Genomic DNA, 27922 nt, shown 5'->3' on the forward strand with positions numbered 1-27922 from the left:
GGACAGCAATTTACTATTTCTTCATCACTGTGCTCCCCCCTACCTCAAATCCTGCCCTGACCCCTCCACCCCCAATCTCTTCATCTGTTTTACTGAGATCTTCACAGTTAAGAGAAATCCAGGGTAGCTCGAGTCCAGCCCATGTGCTCCCTTGGACTGTGAACAGGATGTGGGTATCTGGAGGTGAAGGAGAGTGTGGGGGTCGAGGGACAAATGGGTGGGGAGTGGTTCGAGGGACACTACTTCCTTAAGACAGATCGGTTTACCACATTCAGTTGAGCCCAGGACCGCACAGCTGCAAGTTATAAATGTCCCAGCTCAACACACACACACACACACACACACACACACGTTCCTCTCCTTCAGCCAAGATTTCAGGTCTTTGTGGCTCCTATTGATTGTTTACCCCTACTCCAACCCCAACCGTGACCTGTCAGTCAGCCTTCCTAGGCAGGACCCAGGTACCTCACACAAGGCTCTTAGGTTACAAACACTGTTCTTTAAGTGGCTACAGCCACAGCACCGGGATAACTCAAACAGTGTCTCTTTCAAATATTTCATATACCTGAAGGAAGAAACGTGGATCCAGTGTAGGAAAACTGACAAAAGAATGGTTCAGAACATGAGTGTTGTAGGAATTCTGGAGGGAGTGAGAGGAGGAGAAAGGGGGAGGAGACAGGAGGAGGGGAGAGGGGAGGGAAGGAAGGAAAGAGAGGGAGAAGAAAGGAGGAGGAAAGAGTGGAAGGGGAGAAGGAGAAAGAATGGGAAAGGAAAGGGAAAGAGAAGAAGAGAAAGGGAAAAGAGGGGGAGGAGACAAAGGGAAGGAATAGGAGAAAGTAGAGGGAGAGGAGAAAGAAAGAAGAGAAGAGGAGGGAAAGAGGTTGGGAAGGTAAGGGAGAGTGGGAAAGAGAAGAGAAAGAAAAAAGGAGAGTAGGAGGAAAGGAGGGATGGAGAGAGGCAAGCTCTGGGCTAGTAAAGGCACACTCAAATCAGAGCTCCTTGTTCTGTTCTACCAACTCCAATCTTAGCAATTACTGACTGAAGACCCAAATCTTGTTCTAGCTGCTGCCTTCTCCAGGAAACCTGCCCTGATGCTCTTTGTCATTTCAATCCACAAGCATTTCTTTAGCACCTGGTTAAGTTCTAGTTCCTGGGGAAGGTGGGGGAGGTGGCTCTCTACTTTGCTCTGAAAAGAGCTAGACTGGCTACCAGTCAAAGGGGAGAAGGGGAGGGCATTTTGGAAATGGTAGGCCCCTTAGGCCAAGGCTCGGTCAGCAGGGATGAAATACCAGGTAGAGGGAACAGCTGGAAAGTCAGGTGGACTGGACTGAAGAGCACGTAAATGGGAGAAACGATAAATGAGTTTGGCAAAATTGGTAAGAATCAGCTTGTGAGAGGTTACAAATACCAAGCTGAGGACTGGAGATTTTTTTCTACAGAGCCCATGAAGATTTCTGAGTGAGAGTAAGAATGTGTGTGTATGTCAGTGTATGTGTATGTGTGTGTGTGTGTGTGTGTGTGTGTGTGTGTGTATGTGGGGGGGCATAAGGGATGGGGATGGTGTTTTAGCAATATCAACTTGGTAGCTGTGTTGAAAGGGATGAGGCTGGAGGCAGGGAAAACAGCTAGGAGGCCATAGTAATGTGAAATCCCCCTGACCCCCTAAGGCTGTCTTTCCTACTCTTTTGGTAGTTGTCTCATCTGACATGCCTCCTCCCACTGCCTCTGACTTCATTGGAGTGAGGAACTCCCAGTGAGGACCCTCACTTTATCATTGCAAATGTGTAGCAACTAATCTAAACTTATAGCCAATCTAAATTCTTAGAAAGTTGCCCGACAGCCTTCAGGCACTGAACGACAGGATGACAGAGCTGTTAGGTATCAGAGGCTGGACTTGAACCCAGGTCTTCCTGATGCCAAGCTCTCCAATGCCAGGCTGCCTCTGTTTTTTAGCTACCTTTGTATGTTAGTCTTATGACCCTAAATAACCTTTGGACTTCTAAAGGGCAGTGACTACCTTGTACTTCTCCCCTCAAATGTTCTGCAGAGGAATAGGCAAAAGGGCCCTGGTATGATTGATTTGGGTCACATTCCAAATTAGAGGCAGTGATTCTAATTAAGGTAGCCCCCAAACTTCTTTCCCCAGTTCCAAGAGGCTCATATTTTGGGACCCACTCAGCTGCTGAATGCACAGAGATTCTCCCCAACACCTACCATTCCATCCCAGAAAAAAGGCAGAGGGTCATAGAAGGAGGAAGCAGAAGAGAAACTGGACAGTTCATTGAGTCAGGAGGCTGAATGAATATTATGGCAGGATCTCCAATCCATCCAATCTCCATTCTAGGGTCTAGGAAAAGTAGAAAAGTACCACCGCTCCTGAGAAGGTTGGGCCTAAGTACAACTTGCTGCTTGGATCTTTCTTGGCAGGGAACAGTGGGGTGGAGTTACTTCCAGCCTTCTCTTGTCTAGCCCCTTTCTCTACTGTGATGCTCAGCTGACTAAAAGAAAATAACAGCGTTGTTCAGCAAAAGCCCAAGGTTGGTGGCACAAGAAGCCGTTTCCAGGAAGAAAGCTCCATCTCTCTGGTTTTAGATTATACCTCTTCTGAACCCTCAAGCTACCTCTTTAGGGAGAGAACCATCACTCAGGCAATAGCTTGAAATCAGCCACAATCTGATGACTGTCACTGCCCTGGCCCGGACCCCCTTGAACATCACTACAGACAGGCATAGGTAGTTGGTTCAGTCTTCCTTCCCAACCTGGCTAAGCCGGCAGCAGCTGCCTGGAATGGGGTCTTTCTTGACTCTTCTCTCAAAAGCAAGGCTTCAATATTTCTGCTTCTCTTCTGGTTCCAGCTCTTAGGGGGATTCGGGAAAGGAAAAAATGGAAAAGAAAAGATAAAAGGGAAAAGAGGGCAGGAAGGGAAGGGATAAGGGAAAAGGGAGGGAAAGGATTAGGGGAAAAAGACTAAAGAATGGTGATGAAAGACAGGGGGAAATGGAAAGGCTCGAGAAAGGGAAAAAGGATGTGGGAAGGGGGGAAAAGATGTTCATCTTCACAATTGTTAAATCCTGGAAACCTTGACTCATTTTCATTTCCTCTTTGTTTACTTTTTGGACTCTCAAGCTGCTGCTACAAACTCATTGCAATGATCAGTCTCAAGAGGTTATCATTCAATTGTTGGGCTCTTTCACATAAAGACAAATATACTGAATTATGTTTCCCCTCCAACCCCTCCAAAAAAAAATACCAAGAAAAGCCCAGAATTCACTGCTCACCAAACATATTCCATCTTCAGAAGGTCTCTGCCACAGCTGAGGCACCAACACTGGAAGTACATGTGTCTCTCCCCTATTTTAGTGGTAACTTTGTTTTATAAATAAATTATATAAATAGGCTTCTTTGATTACTCAGAGCATCCAGCATTTAAGGACTGGGGCATTGCTGTAGGCATAATTGTACTACTGAATTCATCAGCTGCCTAATTATCATTCATTTTGCATTTATTTCTGCTAATTAAAAAGAGAGAAACTCCTAACAACTTTTACATAAATACTATATTTGTTCTATGTAAAGATGTGATGCTAATTTGCTGGTGATTAGCTGATTATCTAATTTTATCTCTGTCATGCTGCACAGGCCAGTATCCTCCAGCTAACTGGAGGCATGTAGTGTACAGGCTGGGCCATCATCACTTCCTTGGATATCTCACACACACACACACACACACACACGTGTGCACAATCACACACACACGCACACACACACATCAGGACCAGGGCATGTTGAGGATATAGATAGAAAACCAATGAAGTCTACTCATGACGGAGAGAGCATTCACCCTTGGAATCAGGCAGCTGGAAGGGTGCATGGAATGACTCATGGGGTCTGAGCAAATGTTCATAACAGCAAGATATGCTCATGGTCATGGGACCAACCGATGGTCTGTTTGACACCATTCATGGAACACATCAGACCAAGCCAATAGTCATATCTATCCTGACACACTTCTCCCTACCTAGCACAGGTATCACCATGGCCAGGGATGCTCTCCCCTCAACATATCCATCCTCATCCCTTCCCAGTCCAAATCCAAGCTGGGGTAGCACAAAGACGAATCCATCAATAAGCATTTATTAAGAACCTACTATGTGCTAGGTGTCAAACAGTAGAACAGTTACAAGCACTCAGAATAAAATGGAAAGAGTACTACATTTAAAATCAAAAAGAGCACTGACTCCAGAGAAGCGCAGATCTTAAATGGCAAAGGAATTCCAAGGTCATTCAGTCCAACCTTTGCATTTTACAGATTAGGAAACTGAGACCCAAGGAGGTTAGGAGACTTACCCGAGGCCATACTGGTCCTGTTAAGTGTGAAAGGTAAAATTTGAACCCAGGCCCTCTGACTCCGGAACCAAATGCTTCCACTAACTCCCGGTCCTGCCACTCTCTCTGGGCTTTAGTTTCCTCAGTTACAAAATAAGGGGATTAGATGAAAGGACTCCTAATATCCTTTCTGTGACTGAGTCCTAGCTTGGGTCCTGGTCAATTACCTGTGGAACTTTGAGCATGTTATTCAACCCCTGTGAGACTCATTTCCCTCTTCAGTAAAATAGGAAGGATGATAATTTTTTTACTACCTATATCATAGGGTGGGTATTCCTGGTAAAATCTTAAAGTGCTATGTAAAGGCAAGCAGATAGGGCATGGATAGGGCAGCTAGGTGCTGCAGTGGATAGAGTACCCTTCCTGGAATCAGGAAGACTCATATTCCTGAGTTCAAATCCGGCCTCAGACACTTACTAGCTACATGACCCTGAACAAGTCATTTGACCTTGTCTGCCTCAGTTTCCTCATCTATAAAATGAGATGGAGAAGGAAAGAGCAAACCACTTCAGTAACTTTGCCAAGAAAACCCCAAAATGGAGGCACGAAGAGTCAGACGACTGCAAAGTACTGAAGAACAACAAAAACAAGCAGTTATTATTACTGCCTTTAAGGCCCAAAGTCCCCCTAAACCAGCGACATCACACACAGAAATGAATCCCTGCAGGCTGTATAGTGACTTAGAAAAGCACATATTAACATCATTTATTTTATATTGCATTTTTATTTGTTTTGCTAAATATCTCCCAATTATATCTTAATTTGGTCGTGCCACACTCAGGAGTTCTGCTACTCTGAGTCTGACCTCTCTAAAGTAATTCCTTACAACTCTGTTTTTATCACATAATTTAGTAGGATTATATATTGTACTTATATCTAATAATTTCATATGATACTTGCCTTCTCAAGTACATTTTAATATCCCAAAGGGTAGGATTTATATTTTATCCAGTAAAACCTCAATTTTCCGGGTAGAAGAGAGTTTACTCCTTTGACTACTGTCTTTCTTTCTAAAAATTTAAGTATTCTGAATGAAAATCTCTCTGCTCTGTATTACATAGCTCCTGCTTTCTTAAACGGAGTAAACAGGACTTACCCATTTCTCAGTGACTCAGAGGTACTAAGATCATCAATTAGTAAATTGTAATTGGTGTCATACAGTGAAATCTGAAAACCCTGATGAGGTGTGGAGAGTTGTTTGTTTCTAGAACTATGGGAGTGTGTGTGTGTGTGTGTGTGTGTGTGTGTGTGTGTGTGTGTGTGTGTGACAGAGAGACAGAGAGAGGAGGAAAGGGTGGGGGGAAAGAGGGGGACAGAAACAGGAATGGGAGAGAGAAGAAAAGAGAGGAGAGGAGAGGAGAGGAGGGGAGAGGGGAGGATCCCTGGAAAGATGAAATGGGTTCAAATTCTGCCTCTGATATTGATTCTGGAAGGGTAAGAGTTTTTCACAATACAAAAGCAAGATACATCATCAAGGCTTATTATTCTAAGGCAGCTGGTGGTACAGGAGATAGAACTTAGGACCTGAAGTCAGCACCTATCCTACAAAGTTGTTGTGAGGATCAAAAGGTAAATATTTGTAAAGTGCTTTGCAAATTTTAAAGTGCTATATAAATTCTAGTTATCATCATCATCATCATTATTATTATTGTGGGACATACCAGAAAGATGCCTCTCAGAGACTCAAATATTCTAAGAAATCAGCCAATGATATTCAACCTCCTTTACACAAGGTATTGAAGAGCAGGTCCAGTTAGACCCCAAGCACAAACTAGGGGCAAAGGTACAGATAAACGGGGCTTTCTTATGGTGCTGGACAAGACTGAGAAAGCATCAAAGCTGTGAGTTCTGATTCATGCTTCTCTTTGACCCTCCCCTCCCCCTATCGTAGGTACCTTGCATACAGCAGGTGATCAATGTGAACACAACTGACCACTGACCAAGTGATTTCTTGGCAAGCATCTTGGTGCACAAGGACTCTACCAGAGATGGTTCCTGCCTCTGGAGAGAACCCTGAATGCACAGGATGGACGACAGTGGAAGCAGGGCTGCAGCAAGGATGGCAGAGGCCAGAACAGACCAACCCTTCTGCTTGTCAATGATCCATGCTGCTAAAAGAACAAGAGACTTTTCCACATACACAGCAAGAGCTTGTATACCCCTTTTCCTCTGTGGCCTGAATGTCCTCCCCCTCCTCATATCAATAATTTATACCCCTAGCCAAGGCATGGGGGGGGGGGGGGGGGCCTCGGCTGCCAAACCTAATTTTTGAAGAGCTCAGTTTGCAGCAGATGTAGAGAAAAGGCTTCTTTTCATTCAGTCCATTCCTCCTGTTCCAGCCTTGCTCTGTCCTCCCTCTCTGCTCATTCACCCGCCAGAAGCTTTTATCACTAAGCACACAATCAGAGGAAACCCAGAAGGCCAAGTGGGGGCTGCCAGGAGGCCAGATCTCAAGAAGGCTGAAAACAAAGGGTACAAGTCAGAGCCCCAGCCTTGGAGGAGAGCACAGAGCGATGCCTCACTCTGTGGGACTCCTCCTCTCATTCTCAGCCCCCTCCACCCTCTGGGATGAGGCTTGGCGGGAAGGGCGCTGTTATGGCAGAATGCACTGCCCATCTGCTGCTTCCTCAGCTCAGAGACATCTCCCCATCCTCAGGGACTTTGTTCCTTTCTCCTCCTGAACAGTCTTTCTCCCTCTCTTCCTCCCAGGCCATACCCAGACTCCCTGCAGCCTTCCCTGACCAACCCAACAAGATTTTGATCCATTATTTGCTCTATTTCCCTCAGGACTTAGGTACATGACTAAAGGGACTGGACAGGCCTATCCCACCTAACATTACCCCAACGTAGCCAAAGTCACTCAGACACGCAAAACAAACCCTGACAAGGTTACGAAGCCCTGTACTGTCATTTGGCCAATCACCTGTTGGTAACATTGTTTCTATGAAAGTAACTGCCTCTGAATGTCATTGTGCCTAATGTGTTCTCTTGGAACCAGTCAAAGGCGTTCATTTCAGTGCACCATTTTGTGTCTGCTGTGTCTGGAGTGCACACATAAATGCACACACAGACAAAGCACAGGTCAGAGTACTGACTCCTGTTGTTTACTGGCTGTATTCTATCAGGCATGGAATCCCACTTTCCAGGTCTCAGTTTCCTTGTCTGTAAAATAACCCTGGGCTACATTAAGGGACGCATGGTATCCAGAATGGGGAAGATGATGGTCGTGCTTTACTCCACAATGGTATTAGACCAAGATGGAAGAGTTGGGAAGGAGCCCAGAGAGTCCCACTTGGTATCAGCTGATCATTAAAGGAAGTGGTGGGGGACAACGGGCCTAGGGAAGGAGAATCATTGATGTATACCCACTGCATTCTCAATCTGGTTTTGCCACTAACTAGCTGTGTGAATCTTAGGTAAGTCACTTCTTGCCTATGGGTCTCAGTTTCCTCATCTGTAAAATGAGAACCAGAGATGATATGTTTGACTCTAAGGGGATAAGAGTCTGAGATTCATTTCGATAGGTCAACTTGTCTGGGGGACAAGCAGGAGGCATATTTTTCCTGAGTACCCAACATGGTGCTTGGTACACAGTAGACAATTAGTAAGTGTACATTCTCTTCTCTTCTCTAACCTTGTTATGACAGTCTAGTCCAACCCCTTATTTTACAGATAAGGAAACTGAGGCCCAGATATGGAAAGTTACTTGAAGAAGGTCACAAAGGTAGTAAGAGGAAGAATTCAAACCCTGGCCCTCTAGACCCAGAGCCAGAGTCCTTCCTTTATGAATGTACATGCTCATGTATGCAAAAGCATCCCGGTTTGCTAAACGTAGATGTTATTATTTATTTATTTTTTTAAGATTCGGCGGTGTAATGTCTAAAGTTCAGAATTAAAAGGGTGATAAAGAAAACCGACAATCTGACTTGGGAACAAAGGGGTAGACAAAAACACAATTTATCTTTTTTGCCAAGCTCAACAAAAATTGTTTTGATGTACTAATGGTTCTTAATGGGAGTCAGTAGCCATCATTTAAATAAATAATCATCCGGTTGATGACAGAAGTGTTGGTAAGTCTGCTCATTTGTGTGCTCGATAAACATGTACACAGACTACCTAAAATGTTCATCCTAAGAAGCGCAGGGTTTTTCAGTAGAGCACAGGTCCCATCTGTGACCTTGAGGAGGTCACTGAAATACCCACTGCTTCATCATCCATGCCCTGGCTCTCTGGGCTGGTGATCAACATCTGAGCCCATAGGGAACATAAATGGACTGAGTATTTTCTCCTTTCTTACATGTAAGATCCCTCTTTAATTTCAGCCTTCCCTTTCTTGTCCTCCCTAAAGGACTCAGTTAGATCCACACCCTAAAATTAGTTCCTGCCTTGGCTGACCCAGAACCCTACCTCAATGTCAAGTTTACACCACAACATTCTACATGTGGAAGCCTGTGCATTGGCTCTCCCATTTGTATATCACAGATTTTTGGATCTGCCTGCCACCACCTCTGTCCCTAAGTTCTAACCTTGTCTATCTTCATTCGTGGCTGTCTGGTCAGACCTTTGCTAGCTAGCAATGGTCCCATGATCCTTGTTCTACCACCACTAGATCACAGATTAAAAGCATGAAGGGATTTTAGGAATGATCTAGTCCAACCAATTCTCCCATCCCCCCCAATATGGTAGATGAGGGAACTGAGATTCGGAGAAAATAGGAACTTGTCCAAAATCACAGACATAGAAAGATGAAGAAGTCAAGATCCGTCCATTTTATAGAGGTGAAGTAAGTTGGTCAAGGTCACATGGATGTAAACAGTCATTACCAGAATCAAAACTTCTAAATCCAAACCCATTCCTTTTTCTATCATGTTATGTTGTCCCTCAATTTCTCTCCCTCCTATTTCTATTTCCTTTCCCAACCACCACCCAAAACATACTCAGCAAGCACTTTTTACCCAGTATTCAGAGGGAGAGAAAGATGGTGAAATAGAGAGAGCATTTGAAGGACTTATCAAGAGAGCTGATCTCATTTCTGTCACTAGCTAGCTTGGGGACTTTGGGGAAGTTCTTATCAATCATTGAGTATTAATTAAGCACCTACTATGTGTCAGCCATTTTGCTTTCTGGACCTCAGTTTTCTCATCCTTCCTATGAAGAAGCTGGACTAGATTAAGGATACTTAATCTGGAGTCTGTGAACAAGTTTTTTTTTTTAAATGGATACCTGTGTTCAATATAATTATTGTCCTTTGTAACCCAACGTAATACAATAACATTATTAACAATATTAGCACAGTGAGCTCTACAGAACTAGTATCAGCTTACAATATAAGCTGGTAATAATAGCTAACATTCCTATAAAATTTACTATGTGCTAGGCCCTGTGTTAAGTACTTTATAATTACTTCCTCATTCTGCCCCTCACAACAACCCTTGGGAGAGAGGCACTATCATTATGCCCATTTTACAGATGGGGAAACTGAGGCAATCAGAGATTAAGTGACCTGCTCAAGGTAGTAAATATCTGAGGCTAAATTAAATTCAGATCTTCCTGACTCCAGTACTCTATTCACTCAGCCACCTAGCTACCTTCAGTTTATTGTAATTTATTTCTGTACTAGAAGCATTTTTCTGAGAGGGGTCTGTAGGTTTCACCAGATTGGCAAAAGGGTCCAAGATACAAAAAAGTTAAGAGCCCCTGCATGACGTGGTCTTTGAACCTCAGTTTCCACATCTACAAAATGTGGATAATAAGAGCACCTAGGCTGGGTTCAATGACCAAATTAGAAAATGTGTTTAATGATAACTAACTAGCACTTTGCAAACTTGCAAAATGATACATAAAGGTCAGTTATCACTTTGTCACTATTATTAGTTTTATAGCCTTGCACAACTCACTAAACCCTAAGTTTCTTTATCTGTAAAATGGAGCCATAGTAGTATCTGGCAATATAACAGAAAAGGCACTAACTCTGAAGTCAGAGGGCCTGGGTTCGAATCCTAGTTCTGAGACTGATGACCTTTATTGGGGCTATATCTTCATCTTCAAAATGAGGTCCCTTCTAGCTCTGGACCTACAGTTGGACAATTCTTCTTACAGAGGTGTTATGAGTAAAGTACTGAGCAAAACTTAAAGTGTCATAGAAATAAGTAGTTATGATGATGGTTATTATTTTTACCATTTTAGAGGGCTGTCATATCAACTGCTATACAATATATGGAAGCATTCTGAACCATCAAACAAACGCCAGGTATTCATAGGATCACAATTCTAGACACAGAGGCCACGTAGTCTGAGTCCCTCATTTTACAAATGGGGAAACCAATGGGGAGAGGATATGTGATTGGTCCAATGTCACACAGGGAGTAACTAACAAAGCTAAGATTTGAACCCATGTCTTGGAACTCCAAATCTAGTACTTCAATTTAGTCATTTTTTAGTCAAGTCCAACCCTTTGTGACCCCATTTAGGGTTTTCTTAGCAAAGACACTGAAGTGATTTGCTATTTCCTTCTCCCGTTCATTTTTACAGATAAGCAAACTGAGGCAAACAGGGTCAAGTGCCCAGGGTCACACAGCTAGTAAGTATCTGAGGCTGGATTTAAAATCAAGAAGAAGAGTCTTCCTGATTCCAAGCCCAAGGTTCTAGCCCTAAATCTAGTACTTACTTCCATTGTATTCTTAATTATGCTCTAACTATCATCTAATTGAGAAAAATCCGGAAAAGGTTAGTTACTTACTGTCCAACACAGACACATATATAATTTGGGTCTTGTTAGGAAAATATTAGACCCAACATGTTCCATGGACATTCAGATGAGCACATGAGATGAAATCTGAAACACTATGTTAATGCTCAGAAACCCACTCCTGTAACTGTTACATTCAGAAGATCACACTGTACCTACAATTTGCAGGGTTTTTGGTCTTTGGCCAAAAGTAATAAAACCTGACCTATTGTTATTACTCAAACAAGCTATCTTCTTTAGGTTCCCTCTCCCTTCCCTGGGAAGGCTACTTAATCTGGAGCAGGATCTCCAGTCTAGATCTGGCTGCAGGGGCTGGATGGGGTGGGAGTGGGAAGTCGAGGAGGGACCCAGAGGGGGAAACAGGGAGGGTTTCTAGGAGTTGTCTCAAAATGACTCTCTCCAGAGACAGCCCTATGCTATTCATCAACTGTTTTTCAGGGCTGTGAAAAATCAATGAGATTTGAGCTGCAAACTCATCATTAGGACAGGAAAAACTCTGCAATGGAATTGATTTGTTTAAATATAATAACACAATTTAATGACAAGTCATGGGGGTGGGAGAGAAGGAAAGGAAAAAACCAGCAATTAAAAAAAAACACCTGAGAGATCTCAGCCCAACATGAGACAAAAGTCATTGGTTTTTGCCTCTGTCCTACTGATAATTTTTTAATTGTTTTAAAACACACACACACACACACACACACACACACACATACCAGCGCATGCGTGTGCACATGCCATGCCTCTGAGGAAGCTTGGGTAGGAGCATGCTGTCAGAAGAAGGAAAGAGCAGACATTGGAGGAGGAGACTGCAAATTACTGGGTCTGAGAATAGATTTTAGAAAGGACATACCATGACCCTGTTTGTCTGATTTGTTGGTCTTAGGGCTTAGTTTGTCTTTGGTGAAATAGCTCTGGGGTGGGGGAGGGGCGTGTCAACCAAGCCACCAGGTCCTGGTGATCCACTCTGTTCTCTCTGTCTCTGCCTCTGTCTCTCTCCAAATCCGGAGACCTCTGATGGGGCCAGTTTGGCCACTGCTGCCAACAGTGTAGTTAGATGCATCGGCATCCATTGGGGTTTAAAAGGAGTGATGGGGCTTCAACCCCTAACCCCCCTCTCCAGGCTACTGGAGGGAGGGAAGTTGGGGCTAATCATGCTGGAGCAGAAGAGCCTGGTGGGCTTGAGTCTGAGCCATGCTTTAAACGGAAATCAACAGATGCTGGGGTCTAGATATATCTTAATGCCACATTAACCAATCAAGCCAAGTGATCGTGTTAAGTCTTATTTCTATAGCTCTTTTAAGGTTTGTAAATAGACCCTCTGACAAGGTTGGTAGCAGTATTATCCCCAGGTACAGAGGAAGAAACAGGCTCAAAGGTATTAAATGACTGGGCACAGTCACACAATGCTAGAGCATCAACCGGAACCCAGATCTTCTCACTAGGGATTGCTTTTATGTGCATAGGTGCTGCTGGACAGGGGAAGGGGAGGGAGGGTATATAAAAAGGATGCAACAGAATTGAATTAAGCACAATAATAACACCTAGCATTTGTACGGTGCTCTAAGGTATGAAAAGTGCTTTATGTTATCTCATTTGATCGTCACAAGGACCTCTCATATTACCCTCATTTTACAGATGAGGAAACTGAGGCAGAGCTTAATTCACTTGCCCAGAGTCACACAGCCAGTAAAATCTGAGACCAGATTTAAACTTAGGTCTTTGATTCCAGGTTCATTGTTTATTTATTTATGTTTGCTATATGCAAGACAATGGGGTCAGGTGCTATGGAAATACAAATATAACAATTAAACAAAAATTTTCATTCCTAGACTGGACTCTAGGGAATTGGGGGGGGTAGGGCGGGGAACATTGCCTTCAGTGATTTACATTCTACTAGAACATAGATTTAGAGGTCAAAGGAATTTGGAGGCCATCTAATCATTTTTACAGATGAGGAAACTGAGGCCCAGAAAGTTTAGGTAATTTACCCAATAGCGTAGACGTATTAATGACAGAATCAGGACTCTAACCCATGTCCTCTGACTCCAGACCAGCTCTCTTTCTCCTACACCATTTGAAATATGTTCTCTTCCTTTAAGGTCTTATAGTCTAGTTGGGGATATAGACCATGTAAATATAGACTATATGCATATTCCATATACGTATATAGAGTATATGTATATACATATGCAATACGTAAATATAGAAAAGATAACAACAGACAATTGGTGCATCTTAATGTACAACATAATTATTAAGTTAAAATTAATTTAATTAATATTGTATATTAATGATCAATTAAATTAAATTTAAATATTAAATGCCCCAGCACTGTGTCATGCACACATCAGACATTCAGTAAATATTTGTTGATGATGTCACAGATAAGTGGTAGAAACAAGTGAAATAAGAATCACAGAATGACAGAATCTGAGATTTCAAAGAGACCTCACTCATGATCTTGTCTAACCTGAACTTCGTCTGTGTTGGGAAGAGAGTGAAGAGATCAGAGTAGCTGAAGCAAAGATTATGTACTAGGAAAGTAGCAGGGGAAGAGACTGGAAAAAGACATTGATTTCACACTTTGAGTACTCCACCAGCCAATGAAGACTCAATCCTGTAGGCACCAAAATCTTTTGAGCTCTGTAGTGACATGTTGAAAAGTATCTTATGAAGGTTAGGCTCTGTGGTGTTCCAGATGGATTGGCAAGGGTGGAGCTAGAGTTAGAGAGGCCATTTAGATCTCTGATAGTCAACTTTTCTCACTTCTCCCCAAGGTATCCTAGAGTAGATGTGGGCTAAGCATACATATGCACATGCACATACATACACACACACACACACACACACACACACACACACACATTATTTTCTTACACTAGGACTATCTTCATATCTTTTTCACACAACAGTATTTGGGGAGTGCGGTCTCCCAAGTGGTGCCTAGTTGCAATCATTGCCTCTCCCTGACCTAGGCCAGGAATAGATCAAGGATGTGGCCTCTTTTGCCTCCTTCCTCTGTTTTTCCCCTTTAGCTCCTAGCTCATGGCTCTGCACACAGCAGCCAGTGGTGTTGTTGACCAATTGACGCATTCCAGGTTGGGGTACAAAAGCTCCCATCAGGTGTTCCTGGCAGCACCTGGCTCGAATCAATGCCCTTACTGGCATCTGGCCTCAGGAAGTTCTGCACTAATTCATGTGACTCATACACTAGGCAGCCTGTTCTTCTCAATCCAGACCCCAACATTGCCTACTGGGAGATTTCTACCCTCCTCACTAACTGGGCAGGCATGATGCCTGTTTTCCAAATTAAAAACCTTAGTTTGAATCCAATAATCTCTCATCTCAGACACGGCTAAGTGAACATATCATTGTTTTCTCGGTTACTACCATCAACTCCTCCCTCTCCACCAAGGTCTAGGAAAAAGTGCTAAGATTAGTGGAATACTCTGGTTATTTATCATCTCATAGAGCACACACAGATTCAGATTCAGAAGTCCTCATTTCAACTCCTAGCTGCTCCACTTTGGGTGCCTGTGTGGGCAAGTCTGAGACTTAGTTTCCTCACCTGTAAAATGGTGATAATATGTTACCTTCCTCTTACAATGTGGTTACAAACTGTGTCTAGAAATCCCTGCTGCCCACATCTCACAAGGAAATGAAAATACATGTTAAAGGTGCGCCTATAAAAATGTCAAGTGAAGTCCAAAGGTGAAGTATGGTAATTATTATTATGAAATGATCAGAGAAGGCAGAATATTGTGTGGCAGATTTCAAAGGTGTATTGCTGGGGTACCATGTGCTACAGAGAAAAGAGAGGCCGAGGTGGGAGACAGTCGACCCCATGGGCTTTCCAAACGAGACAGGTAGGCCCCAAGGCTCTTCAGCCTTAATTCTAATCTATCAGAGTACACCCTCCAAGATTCCAAATAAATCATGTTATCAAAGAAGTACAAGAGACCTTCAAGGTCATCTTGTCTCTACCACCTCATTTTGCAGAAAACGGGCCCAGAGAAGGAACTGATTTGCCTAAAGTCATGCAGATCCTAAGGGACAGAGTCAAGATTCCAAGCCAGGAATATTGATGTCAAATCCAGCATTCTTTCCACCCTAGCAAGTGTCTCTTTTCCCTTCCCAGATCCTAACAGCAGCCATGAGCATTTGTTTTGTGCCTGTTCTACCGGCACTGGTGACACAAAAGCAAAAATCAAACAGAACCTGCCCTCAAGGTGCTTACGTTCATCTTCCCACGGGATAGGAGTAGGAATTATCACATAGGTAAGTAAATAACAAAAATGGCTCACAAATATTTATAGCATATTTTAACGTGCGCCAAGTGCTTTAAATATGCTGTTTCATTTCAGTCTCTCAATAGCTCTGTGAGGTAAGAACTAATATTATCTCTACTTTACAGATGAGGAAATTATGACATTATGGTGAAGTGACTTGCTCAGGGTGACCAAAGCTGATAAGTAAGGCAGAATTTGCACTCAGGTCTTCCTCACTCAAAGTCCAGGGATTTTTGCATGGCTCCACCTGGCTGCAACACATACAAAATAAATACAAACATATGTGTGTGCCTGAGCACGTGTACACGTGCACACACACACAGACACACAGCCTATGCAAAATCCTTAACCTACTCTCTAACTCTGAATACATATGAAACTATAAGACACTGGTACAAAGCCACTGCAGTTCAGTTGCGGCTGCCTCTTCTTGGGACCCCATTTTGGGTTTTCTTGGCAGAGATGATGGAGTGGTTTGCCATTTCCTTCTCCAGGTACAATGCAACAGATAAGCTAAAGTAAGTCTGATCCAGAAGCTGAAAGCTCTAGCCTTGATGGAATAAAACAGCCTGACTAGCCTGAGTAGCTCTCCAAATGCAGTGACCTGAAGGTCATCCATTTCCACTCCAGGTAAACATATAGAAGATGCCAATCCTGTCCTCTTTTCAAACCCAGGGCAATTTCTCCCAGCGCCAGCTCCTTTTCTCCCCCTTACCCAAGCCTCTGGGAGTCTATATTTGAGGCTACATTGATGTCTCCTCTGCTCTTAATCAATATTAACTGATAAGGGCCACTAATGATGATTCAAAAGCCCCAGCCAGGCATTGCCCAGCCGGAAGCCTACATCCAAAGCCTGTTTGCTGGCTTGCTACATGTCTCCCAGGGGAAATGGGAGCTGACCTAGGAGAGGTCACCAGCAGAGACACTAATTCAATTCTGTCCCTTAGTGACCCCTTCGATTTTGTCAGCCACCAACAAAATCAATGACACAGAAAAGAAAACCAAGTTACTGCTCCCCCCCACCCAGCTAGGACGAAACAGGGATGTGGTCACTGCGCCCTTTCTTGAACAAATAGCTGCCAATTTCCCGTACCTTGATACAGTGTTTAATACTGAAAGGGACCTTAGAGATCATCAAGGTTAATGCACATACCCACATTTTCCAGATTGGGAAAATGAGTCCCAGGGAGAAGAACCGACTTGCCTCAAAAGCTCAGATCTGCTATATGGTCAACTAGACAAATCCATGGTGAAGGAGATGGGGGAGGAAGGGAAGAGAAGAGCACCTCATATAATCACCCTAAATAATAACTGACATATCACACTTTAAATTTTATTAAAAATACATTCTATTTTGCATACATTTTTTTATTTAAGCCTTACAACCAACCTGTGATGTAGGTACCGCAGGAATAATCAGCTAGGATACTAAGACTTAGAAAGGTTAGTTAACTAGTCTATAAACACATATCTAGCAGGTGTCAGGGCAAGATTTGAACCCAACACTTCCTCACACTAAGTCCAGCCCTCTACCTACTATGCCACACTGCTTATGACAAGAGAATACTACAAAGTAATATGTAATTAAGTGATTAGATTGTGTGATCCAGGTTCAGCTGAGAGGACGTTTGAAGAATTTGGGCTAGAGGAGTCAGAGAAAGCTTCCTAGAGCAAAAGAGCCTTGGAGGTTCAGTAGAATTGGGAAGAGGTGAGGGAGGGTAGTATATATGAGGCAAGGGAAACAACATAAGTGAGAATGACCTCAGGCTGTGGACAGAGTGTGGTGAGAAGGCTGAGTGGACACACTTCTGGACATTTCTGTAACCTTGAAGGACCAATTGAGAAAACCATCACTGCTGGCGGAGAGATACACATTGATCTGCTTGTCCAGGAGGCCTCTCCTCCTGGGGCTACAAGGAGCCTATAACCTTTTAAGAGGTGGTGGTGGGGCCTCACTTTACATCCTGTGCCTTTGGTTTAATCTGAATTGATATTCACCTAAGAACCCCAGGTCCCAATTGTACCATTTCCAAAAATATTTAGAATAAGCCGACTAGCCATCTTTCTGTTAAATTGATGGGCAGTCCACCCTTAACCTAGTAACCAAAAACAGGAGAAATCAACTAGGTTAGGATGATGGGATGGCTTCAGGATTTGTAGGCTGTGTGATTCTGGACAAATCACTTACCCTCTGTAAATTTCACTTTCCTCTTCTATAAAATGGGAATAAGGGTATTACTTGTCTTACAGCGTTGTAGTGAGGATCAAATGGGATAACATATGGAAAGCCCTTCGCAAACATTAAAGCGCTAGGTAAATGCTAGTTATCAGCATTATTGTTGTTCTATTTATGAACTGCCACCAGGCAGGGTATACACATTAATTTGCATACTAGCCTAAGGAAAATGATCAGTCCACAAATATTTATTAAGGGCCTACAAAGTACCAGGAACTGTGCTAAGTTCTGGGGATACAAAAAGAGGTAAAGTCCCTGCCCTCAAGAAGCTCATAATCTAACGGGGAGGGGAGGTGGTCACGACAATCAAACAGTAATGTACAGACTATATTCAGGATAAATAGGAAATAATATAGGAAAAGACAGGCACTACAATTAAGAGGGGTTGGGAATTTGGGTTCCTGTAGAAGATGAGATTTTAACTAGGACTTAAAGGAAGCAGGGTATTCAAGGAGGTCAGTAGTCAGAGTGGAGGAAGAGTACTCCAGGCATGAGGGATAGGTAGAGAAAATGCACAGAGTTAAGAGACAGAATTAGTGCTTTGTGAAATAGCCAGGAGGTCAATGTCACCGGATGATATTAGGAGATCAATTCCCTACTTGGCAAAATAATCTTGATCTATTCCAAATCCAAGGATGGATGTCTTTTATTATCCTTTTTTTTGATTATCTATTCTGTGACAGATTAGCATAGATAACTGGGAACTGATATGGTTGAAAACCATCACCAATGGAATGACTTGTCTTGTTTTACAGTCAGATTGTGGAACTCTATGGGAGTCGGGGTGGTGTGGTCCTAAGTCAACAAGACTGGTATGACTTCCATTTCCAGTGTACATACCATTACCACAATTCCATCTCTAGTCACTTTAGTGTGAAGAGAGTGGAAGGATGTTATCTTTGAGACAAGCGGCTCATCTGAGGCAAGGACAGGACCACATGTATCTGGAGATTGGCCAGGGCTTAGAGAGAGGATAGGTGGAGGAAGTGGATCCTTAACATACCCCTTTACCAGGGTTTGAGTCTCTAGAACCCTGTAAATGATCACTAAACATGAGAGGTACATAAGAATAAACATTCATCCTGGGTTGTCAAGATGCTCAGGACAAAACTAATGAAGGAAAAATGCCATTAGTGCAAGTGACCAGTAATTCTCCAGAGGGCTAACAGTGCCTTCTCTGTTGAGAATTCCCTTCTTTCTCAGTGATGTTCCTGGCAACTAATGGCCTTTGTTTTGTCCAAAGTGAAGCTGGGCAGAAAAGAGAAGTAGACATTTTAAAAAAAGAGACGATCTGAAATTGGAGTGACCCTAAATGATTTTTTTAAGGGTTATGGGATTTATATATTGCCTCTTGATAATTTCCAACAGGCTTTCACAACTATTTTCTCATGTGCTCTTCCCAGAAATCTTGTAAAGTAGGGAGAACAAGCACAATTATCCTCATTTTACAGATCAGAAGACTGAGATTCAGAAGGTCTTAAGTGACTTCCCCAATTTGCACAAGGAAGGAAACTGGCACTAGAATCCAAATCTTTTGACTTCAAGTTCAGTGTTCTTTTCATTATTAGAAACAAGTTGGAATTTAGGAGGGAAAAAAACATAAGCAAATAGCCTAAAAGGATTTAATTGCTTTATATTCACTAATCTCTTATCTCTTCTATCCCACTAAAAATCTAGTATAGTGGAAAGAGCACCGGCTTCAGAGTCTGAAGGGTTTGGGCCTAAATCTTGGCCGTTTATTACTTGTGTGACTTGGGGCAAATCAGAAGCTCTCAATTTCCTCATTTGTAAAATGAGTCAGGGTGGACTAAACGATCTCTTAAGTGGCTTCCAATTCTCAATCTGTGATTAATAATCACACATGCACACATTCTGGGCTTTGGGACTTTGTGGACCTTCTCACATCCTGGAATACCCCCTCTGCTGCCATGCTATCCTCTTTCTCCCATTGGTGAGTTCTTCCCAAAGCTTCTATTTTGCAAAGTGGGGCAGCTAGGTGGTACAGTGGATAGAACACCAGTGCAGGAGTCAGGAGGACCTGAGTTGAAATCTCACCTCAGACACGTGACAATCACTAGCTGTGTGACCTTGGGCAAGTCACTTAACCCCAACTGCCTCATCCTGGGTCATCCCCAGTCATCCAGAGGTCACTAGATTCAGATGGCTCTGGAGGAGAAGTGAGTCTGGTGACCAGGACAGCCCTCCCTCACTCAAAACAAAGTCAAGTGCAAGTCATGTCATTATTTCTCTGATGGCCTGGTCTTCCTTGGTAACGAAGGATGAGCACATATTTTGCAAAGGAGTCCAGGCTGACTCTCCTTCATTAATTTCTTAGCTTTTCTTCTGGTTTTCTGGACTTTGACATTATTCCACCACTGAGGTGCCTCCCCTCACCCCCTCCATTTTAGTTTTGTACGCTGTCTTCTCTCATTGGAACAGAAGCTCTTCGAGAGAAGGGACCGTCTTTCTTTTGCTTGCATCTGCATCCTCAGCACTTATTAGCCGAGCACATAGTAAGCACTTAATAAATGTTGTTGCTCTGCCTTGCCCTATCATCCATCACAAAATAGCATCCTAATTGGTCTGCCTACTTTCAAGTACTATCCCATTATATAGGTTAATCTTCCTAATGTCCAATTGAATGGATCCTTCCACTGTTCAAGCAAATTCAATGGTTCCTTATTAGTAAAAGGTCAAGTCCAAATTCCTCAGTCTACTTTTTGGGGCCATTCATCATCTGACCCTTCCCACCTGGATACTGAAAAGAATCTGGAATGTATTAGACTAGAGCGAGAAAGAATCTGAGAAGTTCATCTCCCCTGAAGAGTTCATCCGCTCCTGCTTTCTTTTTTCAGTCAATAGAGATGCCTTTTTTTGGGGGGATTTTTCAACGTGCTTGGCATATAGTATGATAAATTCTTTCTAACTGATTGGCCCTAGCAGTATGGGAGATGTGAATGTGAGACAGTGGGTCCTGTCCTCAGGGAACTTATAGTCAGAATGCCAGGACATACATCTAGGCTGCCACGCACAAAAGACAATGGATCTAGTCTGCTTGACTGCAGAAGGTCAACGTACGAGGAACATGGAAGTTTCAAAAAGGAAAATTTAGGCTTGATGTAAAGAAAAAAACATCAGAATTTAAATGATGTAAAAAAAAACCTTCCTAGTAATAAGAGAAAACCAAAAGCAGAAGCAATGGATTGTCTTGGAAGGTAAGGGGCTGCCCCTCCTTGGAAGTCTTCAAGCAAAGGCTGAATGATTGAGATAGTCTTGGATGATACAGAGGGGCTTTGAGTCCGGATTGGACCAGACGGCTTCCTAGGGACCTTTCAACTCTACGACTGTGACTGCTGATGACTTGAATTCATCTGTGATTCTATGACTCTGATTCTGTGACTGTGTCTTCTGTTTCTTTGGTATTTACTCTCCAACCACCCCAAGTCAGGCTTTCAGATTAAGAAAAAAAAAACTGGAAGGTAGGGAATAAAGATCAGTGATGGCCACATGGGACCTTGTCCATAGACACTACTCCCTACCACTCTACTAGTCTGATAGTTACTTGTGGGTCTGAGAACTGAGGAAACCTCTACCTTTCCCTATAAGTCTAGGGGATCCAAGCATTTACCAAGCAATTAACTTCCAGGCACCCAAGCAGAAGGTCATTCAGGCAGTGCTGGGGCCATGGGCTTACAGGAAGCTGGGCTGGGGATTATTTTTAGCATCCTATTTCAAAGGAGAAGAGGCATTAATTCCAACCAGGTAAATGTCAGCAGCCATCAGTAAACATTGGCCAATTAAAAAACGCAGCTAGAGCACAGCAAGGAAAGAAAATGACTCCTCATTTCACTCGGGCTTTCATCATTCTTTTCCCTAAAGTTGCCTCCTTTATACTCTTTTTCCTCATTCTTTTCTTCCTATGTCTGGGAAGAACCAGGGATTCTTTTTACCCACTTTCTGTCTATCAGAGAGTGAATAACTAATATCTATAGAGTGCTTTATGGTTTACAAAATGCTTCCCATCCATTATCTCATTTGATCCTTACAAGAAAGCTGAGAGGTATGTGCTATTGGCTATGTTTTACAGATGAGGAAACTGAAGTTAAGTGACTTGCTTGTAAGTGTACTAATAGTCTCCTCGCTGTAAATTATAAGTTCCTTGAGGGCAAACACTGTTGTTTATTTTACTAATTGTATCTCCAGCACTTAACATAGTACCTGGCACATTGTAGGTGCTTACTAAATGTTAACAGGATTGAGTTGGATTTGAAGCCACTAAGGCAACATTTGAATTTGGGTCTTCCTGATTCCAAGACCAGCACTTTGTCTGCTGTCACCTAGAGGCTGATGTTGGAAGCACAAGTAGTTGTCTACACCCAAGACCCCTCACTTAAGACATGACCCTGTCCTCCCAACAAAGTGGTCCTGGAAAAGTTTTCTGAAACGAGTCAGAGAAATATAACAGAACCAGGAGCTCCCTGCCTTTGCAAATATCAAGGAGCGGGGGGAGAGTATTTGCTTAATCCCCAGTACACAAAGTACAGGACCTGAGCTACACTGATAGGCAAGAAAATACACTGAAAAGTGAGTGCCTTGCCAGTTAACTTTCAACAAATATGTACTCAAGCTGGGCCTAAAAACTCACACTCCAACTTCCTTCTGCTGCCCTCTGAAGCCCCATCTCACCTTTACCACTAGAGAATCTGGACACCAAAACTGGGATATCCCAAGATACCAAGGGACAAAATGGTACCCCATGTCTCAACACCATTCCCAGGGAAAACTAAAAGGTTTTTCCATACCAAGATCATGAAATACAAGCACCTTGGCCAATGACAGCTTTCAAGTAGCTAGTATTCATCTGCTTTGCACTTAATAGGCAAATTGATCGATATTTTTTAAAAAATGGAAAATGAGAGAGAAAGCCCAAAATATCAAAGCAGAAGAGTCTCCACTGGGTAGGGAGCAGGCTAAGCAAGGCTTGTCCCAATGCTGAGTCCCGAACCTCAGGCCCTTAATTCTAGAGGAGGTAAGGTGAGAGGTTAACTGAATTTAGAGCGGGTGAAGACCTGGGTCTGAATCCCAGTTCTGCCACCCGTGACTTCTATGATTTTGGGCAAATCATTTAACTTTTTGTCATCTCAACACAAATGAGGAGGGTGGATGACATCATCTCTGAGGTCTGCTTCTAGTTCTGGCCTCTGTGACTGATCACAATACCATTCCTGCTTTTCAATATTTGGCCCAGTGTTTAGAAAAAGCCCACAAGAGCAAAAAACAAAAAACAAAACAAAACAAAAAATGAAACAAAGTTGATACCCATCAAAGTCTCTGAAGAAAGTGGGCTATGTGAATGTAGTGGAAAATGAGTGTGCCATAAGAAAAAATGAATAGAATGAATTCAGAGAAGTATGGAAGACTTATACCAAACAGATGCAGAAAGTGGAACCTGGAAAAACACATACAATGATCACAACTATGCAAATGGAACTTTAGGGAAGAAAAATGACCCAAACATTGTGTAAGCATAATGGTCAAGTTTGGTTGTGGAGGAGAGTTAAGAAAACATGGGTAGGTGGGTGGTGCAGTGGCTAGGGCTCTGGAGGATTTGAGTTCAATTCTAGCCTCAGATACTGGGTAGCCGTGTGATCCTGAACAAGTCACTTAATCTCTCTCAGCTTCAGGTTCCTTCAGTGTAAAGTTAGGAAGATGATAATAAGAGTAGCATCTATCTTAGAGTGCTGTTACAGTGCTTGTTTTGAGATTCAAATGAGATAATGAATATAAAGTGATTTGCAAATTTTAAAGCATATAAAAATATACTTCCCTCTCTCTTTCTAGAGGTGGAGGACTAGGGGTGTAGAATACTGCATGTACTATTAGACTATACTGGTTGGTTTTTATGAACTGGTATTTATTTTTTCTTTCTTTTGAAATCTGTATTCCAAGGGATGGCTCACTGGAAAAGGGAGTCAGAAGAACACATTAAGAAATCAATGCAATGCAATTTTTTTAAAAAATAGGAATAAAAAAAATTTTAAATGGTTATTTCAGTCCCATGCCTTTTGGGGTGGCCAGCACAGGTTCTTACTTCCATTCCTGGGCAGTACCTAGAGAGAAAGGGGTCAAAGTTCAGGTATTCCACGGTATAGTATTTTTAGGAGTTGCTGACTTGGGGCTTAGCTATACTTTTTTTTTTTAAACCACGTTGATAGGTTCCACATCGATGCCAGGTGCCCTTCCTCTTTCTACAACAATGAAATTCTAGGTGGCCAACCAAAAGCAGGAAACCAGCCACAAGACTAAGCCATGGACAAATGTGCCAAGATCACCGAGCCCTCAAGGGTTTGGTTGAGTAAACTCCATATTTCCTCAGCTAATCTTCAATAAGAAAAGGGAGTGGACTATTCTTCTGGTCATTTCCTGGCTGAACTCCAAAGGGATCACAGTACATCCACCCACGCAGCAACAACGTACTCCAATCTGGATTCTCTTGGCTAATCATTCATTCACTTGTTTGACAGCTACTTACATAGCTTGTAGTGCGCTAAGCATTATGGGTGATACAAAGAAGTCATTTTCCATGAGCTTGAAGAGCCTACAGGATGCAGAAAGAGGAAGATGGCCTCACAGACCCTCAGCCAGCTTTCCAGGGTTAAACAGCTTTCTAATCTTCTTTGTCATGAAGAATTTGAGAGTCAAAAAAGGCCCCTGGGGATGATCGCACCAGGGATTCTTAATCTGGGGTCCATGGAATCCCATGGTTAGATTTCCAGGGGCCTAAGAATTTTGATGGAAAAAAAAATCACATCCTTGTTTTCACTAACTTCCAAGGGAAATTTAGTACTTCCTTCAATTATTTAAACGTATGATTCTGAGAAGAGGTCCCTAGGTTTCCCCACATTGCCAAAGGAATCCATGACATACACCAAAAAAGTTAAGAATTCCTGGACTAGGTGATTTCTAAGCTTTGAATATCTAGCATTCTGAGGATTCTCTCATTGTAATCTTTTCCCCCTACACATAAATAGGTTTATCCACTGTCCCATGCTCTCCTTCCTAAGCATCTTTGCTCATAGGATTTCACTTCAAGTCACCCATTCAAATCCTGCCCAATCTTTCAGTGCCCAGCTGAAATGTCATCTCTCCAGGAAGGCTTTCTTGTTCCCCTCTAATACTCTCCCCTAGGCAGAAGTTTTCTTTCTTTCTCTGGACTCTGACAAGTTCCTCACAGCACCTTACTTGTACTTCTATTTTATTCTATACTTCTATTTTATTCTGTATCCTTGGTATGCATCTGGGCTTTTAGACTCTAGTTAGCTTCTGGAAGAAAGAGACTCGTTTTGTCTCTCTTGGTACCATCACTAGGGTCCAGCTCAGTGGCACAAACATAACTTGCACTTAATAGATACTTGCTGAATCCTTAATGGTGGCCCACCTCAAAGTTCAATCTTCTCTGTGAAATCCTTCCCAGTGACCAAGATCTATCGTGAACTCTCTTTCCTCTATGCCTATAGAACTTATTCTTGTTGGCACTGAGATGGCAAAGGTGACATGCTATCTTTTAGCTATATGTGACCTCCCTTTCAGGGACTCTCATCTCTTTAATGCCAATATTTTATGTGGCTTATTGGGTAGCTACACGTGGAATATCACCATCTCCCAAGAATTAAAAATGACCATTACTCTGAGGGCAATGGAGAGGTGCGTGGTAAGGGGGAACAGGATACAACCCAGTAGGAAACAAGGAACAACAAAGGAGAAGCACCCTCAAGGATGGCCTTGCAGAAACAGATGATGGAACAAGAAGATGGGTTAGTTAGGTAGAAAGAACAAGGGATGACTAATGGACAGCTCATGCACTTCACTGGTCTCCTCCTGGAGGTATCAGAGAAGGCTCTCATTGGGTAGACCCCTTTGGGAATTATAGGAGGACATGGTCAAGAGTTGTACAGGGCAGGCAGGCATGGATGGGTGGGGTTACAATCAGTCTCACTAGAGGAAAGGCTCACATGGATGGGCTTACAGACCCTTCTGAGGATTAGTGTGAACATTTGAGCATTTCCATCTTGTAACCTCCCTGGGTCCCAGTTCCCCCATATGTAAAATGAAGAGATGGCCTCTGAGGTCCCTTCCATCTCTAGATGAATGATCCCAAGGGGCTACCCTGAAAGGGAAGATTTTTGAGGGAATATACCATGTCTTATACATCTCCTGCTCCCCCTTCCCCCCATACCTCCCCAGTTCCTAACATACAGGCTCTCAGTAAATATCTGCAGGAAGAATCCACAAAACCACAGGCTCAAATCAGGTTGTTTTTCATTGTTCTAGGCAGCAGATTCATCTGAATCTATTTAACACCTATTCCAACTCTTTCCTGAATGTCAATCTGTCAGCTTTCAAACATTTTCCCCTTTCTAAATATTTTCTTTCCTCTTGGTCTCTCTCTCACCAACGCCAAGCCCTCTTTTGCTCAGCATCCCTCTTCCATGATGCCCATAATCCACCAGTGAACAGATTGCTGACAGCATTATCGCGGGCAAACAGGACGGCGCTAATGGTAGCAGGCCCTCCTTGCTAGGCAATTATTATAGACAGAATAATGCAAATGAATCTTAATCTGCCTTGCACAATGGCAGAGGTCTGAGGTCTGCATGAAACCTTTTGCAGTGCTCAGTCTAGATAGGAGTCTTCCCAGATAACAACCTATCTCCAAAACACACCCAAGAGCTTCCTCCTGCTCTTCCCTGTTTATTAAACTCTGCCCCCGGCAGGTACCCGAGGAACTCGAGATTTCACTGTGCTATTTTGGCTCTCCCCACTCTTGGCATTGCTGCTACCTGCCCCCAGCCCCTCCTTTCCCTTCTCTCTGAGAAGCAGCCTAACAGGCATCGAGCCTGACTTTACCGCTCCCCAGCTGACAGACAGACCGTGGCTAACAAAGGAGCCAGGGCCGTGGGGAGGCACCACCACTGCCTCACTCACTCAGAATCAGCTGAGGCCTTGAAACTGACCAAGGGAGAATCAAAATCATGTCATTTCTGCTCAATTTCAAAATCAGACCCAGAGAAAGGAAAATCATACACAACCAGGCTCAAGTCCAGTTAACCGAAATGCCACAGCAGAAACAATGAGTAATCTTAGATGGCCTCGTTTATGCAAATCAAAGCAGCAATCTTAGGGTGACCCATGGTATATACACTCAGGTCAGAGGCTACTGTATCACACACACACACACACACACACACACACACACACACACACACACACTATCTCTCTCTCTGGTTCCATTCAAGGTCACTGAAAGCCTCAAGGTGACTGGAAATGATTAAAAAAAAATCCAGTCTGTCTATTATCCTAGGACTGTTTCCTAGTGACCTTGTGTGAAAAATGCATCCTCCTTTCCTGAACCTTCTGATGACATCAGTAAAAAGACTTTGGTACTAATAGAGTAGAATGGAAGCACTCTGAAGGCAGGGACTGTTTTCATTTTTGCTTCTGTGTTCTCAGCACTATAGACACAGTGTTTATGCTTATTGAACAAAATTAAATGGAACTGCAGAAAAAGCCCTGAGCTAGCTGTCAACTTGGGTTCTTAGTCCAGCAACATCATTAATTTCCATTGTTAAAGTATCACAAACTTAAAGTAGAAAGGACCCCAGAAATCACCTAATCCATTCTTCTCCTTTTATAGATAAGGAGCCTGAGTCATAGGACAGGATTCAAACCCAGGACCCCTGGCTCCAAATCTAGCTCACTTTCTACTATATTATGCTATCCTCCAGAATAAGTCACTGCACCTCATTTCCTCATCTGTCTGTACCATGAGAAGCTGGATGAGATGACCTCTAAGGTCTCTTGTAGTTTAAACATTCGATGCCTCTTCATTTTGTGTCATGGATCTCTTTGGCAGTCTAGTGATCCCTTCTCAGAACAATACTCCTCAAAATCTATCCACAAATCCCTCTGTAGATCCCAGGTTAAGATACCCTGTCCCCAAAGTAAATACTAGTAATATAGGCTGCACTAGGTCATGCGATTTAATGGAGATGAGGCTAGAGATAGCATCTTGTTCACTTGTATTTGGCTCTGGAATTTATTTTGATTTTTTTTTCCCTTTCAGATTTTCCTTCCTAATTATGCTTCAGGTGATATCAAAATGATCCTGGGTTCCCCAAGCAAGCAAAGAGTGACAGAGGAGAAGCCTGGAGGCATTTGGTGGTTTGGGGGAAAGCCAGGATGGAATTTTAAGTTGACCAC

The 27922-nt window shown here is 42.9% G+C and overlaps 1 protein-coding gene across 13 annotated transcripts in view; it reads right to left on the bottom strand.

Moving 5' to 3' along the window:
- The window catches only part of ZMIZ1 (zinc finger MIZ-type containing 1), a 439750-nt gene that overhangs the window by 326729 nt on the left and 85099 nt on the right, over positions 1–27922 (bottom strand). Inside the window, exon 1 of one of the 13 annotated variants that reach the window (XM_072628047.1) lies at positions 6648–11595. The exons of the other annotated variants lie outside the window; for them this stretch is intronic. The gene's annotated coding sequence lies outside the window, so the exon portion shown is untranslated. Of the gene's footprint in view, positions 1–6647; positions 11596–27922 lie in introns of those variants that run through there. 13 annotated transcript variants of the gene reach the window in all.

This window comes from Notamacropus eugenii, chromosome 1 (assembly GCF_028372415.1).
Source record: "Notamacropus eugenii isolate mMacEug1 chromosome 1, mMacEug1.pri_v2, whole genome shotgun sequence".
Taxonomy (NCBI): domain Eukaryota; kingdom Metazoa; phylum Chordata; class Mammalia; order Diprotodontia; family Macropodidae; genus Notamacropus; species Notamacropus eugenii.